This window comes from Cynara cardunculus (assembly GCF_001531365.2).
Source record: "Cynara cardunculus var. scolymus isolate 2C chromosome LG 3, CcrdV1, whole genome shotgun sequence".
NCBI lineage: Eukaryota > Viridiplantae > Streptophyta > Magnoliopsida > Asterales > Asteraceae > Cynara > Cynara cardunculus.
Genome location: NC_037530.1, coordinates 9,707,392 through 9,711,824, shown reverse-complemented (window position 1 = coordinate 9,711,824; position 4,433 = coordinate 9,707,392).

Genomic DNA, 4,433 nt, shown 5'->3' with positions numbered 1-4,433 from the left:
TTCAACGCATATGGTATATATAAATGAAATAGGTTCATGATGGTAAAACATTTTTCATTTTCTAATTGATTCGTGATTCATGAACTAGTTTCATGGTGATCAATGTTGCATTGTAATCGAAGTTGATCAGTTTAGTTGGTACAATGAACATGAAACGGGTGCGTAATGGATTTTGTTCGTTATGAAATATACGTATCATGAAACGGGTGCATAGTATATTTTATTGTATATGAAATTAAGCTGCATGTAAAAATTTCAATGTAAAAAAGTTTCATTGCAAAATAGTTAATGAAATAGGTTCATGATGATAAAACATTTTCATTTTCTAAATGATTCGTGATTTATGAACTAGTTTCATGGTGATCAATGTTGCAGTGTAATCGAAGTTGATCAGTTTAGTTGGTAGAATGAACATGAAACGGGTGCATAATGGATTTTGTTCGTTATGAAATATACGTATCATGAAACGGGTGCATAGTTAATGAAATAGATTCATGTAAAATAGTTAATGAAATAGATTCATGTAAAATAGGTAATGAAATGGATTCATGTAAAATAGTTAATAAATTAGTTAATGAAATAGATTCATAGTTAATGAAATAATGCATAATGGATTTTGTTCGTTATTAAATTAATCTGCATGTAAAAATTTCAATGTGAGAAGGTTTCATTGCAAAATAGTTAATGAAATAGATTCATGATGATGAAACATTTTCATTTTCTAAATAATTCGTGATCAATGAACTACTTTCAAACTGATCCATGTTGCATTGTATATGAAGTTGATACGTTTAGTTGTTAGAATGATCATGAAACGGGTGCATAATGGATTTTGTTCTTTATGAAATATATGTATCATGAAATGGGTGCATAATGGATTTTGTTCTTTATGAAATATATGTATCATGAAATGGGTGCATAATGGATTTTGTTCTTTATGAAATATACGTATCATGAAACGGGTGCATAATGGATTTTGTTCTTCATGAAATATACGTATCATGAAACGGGTGCATAGTATATGTTATTGTACATGAAATTAATGTGCATGAAAATGTGTCAATGTGAAAAGGTTTAATTATAAAATGGGTAATAAACAAGGTTCATGTTGGTGAAACATTTTAATTTTCAATGTGAAAAGGTTTCATTGTAAAATGAGTTATTTGCTCCGTCTATGCATAGTATACGTGTTAATGAAATAGGTGTTTTGTGATTGAAGTTTCATGGTTATCCTTGTTGCTTTGTGATTGAAAGTACCTCTAGGTTCATGATGATCCATGTTGCTTTGTGATTGAAGTTGATCCGTTTAGTTGGTAGGATAAAAATGAAACGGCTGGGTAATATGTTGTGTTCTTTTATGAAATAAATATATGATGAAACGGGTGCATATTATATTTTGTTCTTTATGGAATTAATGTTAATGTGAAAAGATTTCATTATAAAATGGTTCATTGATGTTATATTAATGTTAACTTTTGTTTACCAATTTGCCCTTATCATTGATATAAAATAATTTTTTAATATTTTTTATTTTTTAATTTCCTAAAATAAAGTAAACTAATCTTAGCCATTGATTAAGAAAATGGACAGATGAGATTGGTTTACACAGTTTACACAAATGGGACAAGTTTTTATTTGAACGCTCCTCTATATATGTATATATATATATATATGTATATGTATATATATATATGTATATATATATATAAGAATTTTAACTCTTAAATAAATGCACCGAATATTACAACATTCCCTCCTTAAAAGAATTCCGTCCCGAAATTCCATTAAGCAAACAGGTAGGGTTATATCATTCGCATTTCTGACTTTGATTCCTAAGTGGTGTCTGGTCCTTTATGATAACGCCACTGAACCTTTACTAACCCAATTTCTTTATTTCGTAGTTTCTTTACTTTGAAATCAGTAATGAGTTCAGGGGTTTCTTCAAAGCACAATCTTTCATCAATCTTAATTTCAGGTAGAGGCATCGCTATATCTGGGCTTATTAGACACTTTCTCAAATTGGACATATGGAAGGTGTCATAGATTCCGCTCAGCTCCAAAGGAAATTCTAGCTTGTATGCCACTTCTCCAACCTTTCTAATAATAGGGAATGATCCAATATATCTTGGACTCAACTTTCCCTTTTTACCAAAACGTATCATTCCCTTCCAAGGTGATACCTTTAACATTACTTTATCACCTTCTTGGAATTTAATTGGTTTTCGATGTTTATCGCCATAACTTCTTTGTCTCTCTTGTGCCACTTTCATACGTTCCCTTATTAGGAAAATTTTATCCGCTGTTTGTTGAACTAGCTCCGGTCCAGCTAACTGTTTTTCGCCCGTTTCATTCCAACACAAAGGAGTTCGACACTTTCGTCCATACATAACCTCAAAAGGTGAAGCTTGAATACTTGAATGATAACTATTGTTGTAAGAAAATTCCACCAGGGCCAAATGACTATCCCATGATTCTCCAAAATCAATTATACATGCTCTAAGCATATGTTCTAAAGTTTGGATAGTTCGTTCACTTTGTCCATCAGTTTGAGGATGATAAGTTGTACTTAGCTTAATCTGTGAACTCATCTCTCTTTGGAAACTCTTCCAAAACATAGAAGTGAATCGGTTATCTCTATCAGAAACAATTGATAGAGGAACACCATGATTTGACACTATCTCATCAATGTATAGTTTAGCCAATCTCTCCATTGAATATGACTCTTTCATTGGTAAGAAATGTGCAGATTCGGATAACCGATCTACAATCACCCATATAGCATCATAACCTTTTGATGTCCTTGGTAGTTTGGTTATGAAATCCATAGTGATGTGATCCCATTTCCAAACTGGAATTTCTAGTGATTGTATCTTACCAAATGGACGTTGGTGTTCTATCTTCACTTGGAGACATGTCATACATTGTTCAACATGTTTAGTTATATATTTCTTCATACCTGGCCACCAATAATGTTGCTTCAGGTCCCGATACATTTTATTTGTACCTGAATGAATTGCAAAACGTGATTTGTGAGCCTTACTCAAGATACGTTTCCTGAGACCACCATAGTCTGGTACCCAAATTTTGTTCTGGAAATTCCAACACTCTCTACCATCTTTCACAAATTCAGACATTAATCCACCCAATCTTTCTTGTTTAATCTTATCCTCCTTCATTGCCTCATGTTGAAATTCTTGTAATTCTTCCTGAATACTTGGTAATAACTCAACTCGTAGAGCTACAGCCTTAATAGTTCCACTTTTCTCTTGTCGGCTTAAAGCATCGACCACTACATTTGCCTTTCCTAGATGATACAAAATTTCACAATCATAATCACTAACCAATTCCAACCATCGTTTCTAAAGCATATTCAGATCTTTCTGATGAAACAGATGTCGTAAGCTCATATGATCTGTGAAAATTTGACATTTCGTTCCATATAGTGCCTCCATATCTTTAAAGCGAACACTACAACAGCTAATTCCATATCATGAGTATGATACTATCTCTCATGATCTTTTAATAGTCTTGAAGCATAAGCAATTATCTTTCCACGTTGCATCAGTACACAACCCAAACCTATCTTTGACTCATCACTATAAACTACAAAATCTTCCATCCCATATTGCAAGGACAGAATTGGTGAACTACATAACTTATCGTTTAACATCTGAAAGGTCTGAGCTTATGCTTTATTCCACTCATATTTTACATTCTTCTATGTCAGTTTTGTAAATGGAGTGGCTATACGAGAGAAATCTTGTATAAACTTACGATAATGCGCAGCCAATCCAAGAAAACTTCTGATTTCAGTTGGAGTCTTTGGGGCTTCCCATCTTTCAATGGCTTCAATCTTAAGAGGATCCACTTTAATGCCTTTTTTTGAGATAACATGTCCCAAAAACTAAACCTCTCGCAGCAAAAATTCACATTTTGACATTTTAACATAAAATCTTTCTTATTTCAACAATTCTAAGAGTAATCTCAAATGATGAGCATGCTCTTCTTCCGACTGAGAATATATCAAGATATCGTCAATGAAGACGATCACAAATTTATCAAGATAGGGACGACATACCCGATTCATCATATCCATGAAGGTTGCAGGCGCATTAGTGAGTCCAAATGACATTACTAAGAATTCATAATGACCATAACGTGTATGAAATGCCCTTTTTTATCACAATATGAGGTTATTGGATTGTTTTCGCGTTCTCGTAAATCACCTGGGTTCTCGTTTGAACCCTTCCCTATATATATATATATATATATATATATATATATATATATATATATATATATATATATATATATATAATACTCGCGCAATGCAGCGAGATACATCTCAATTTTAATGTTATATTGTATTCTTTGTCGTCGATGTTATAATATGATTTTATTTGTTTTAAAAAAAACAATAATGATTTTATTTT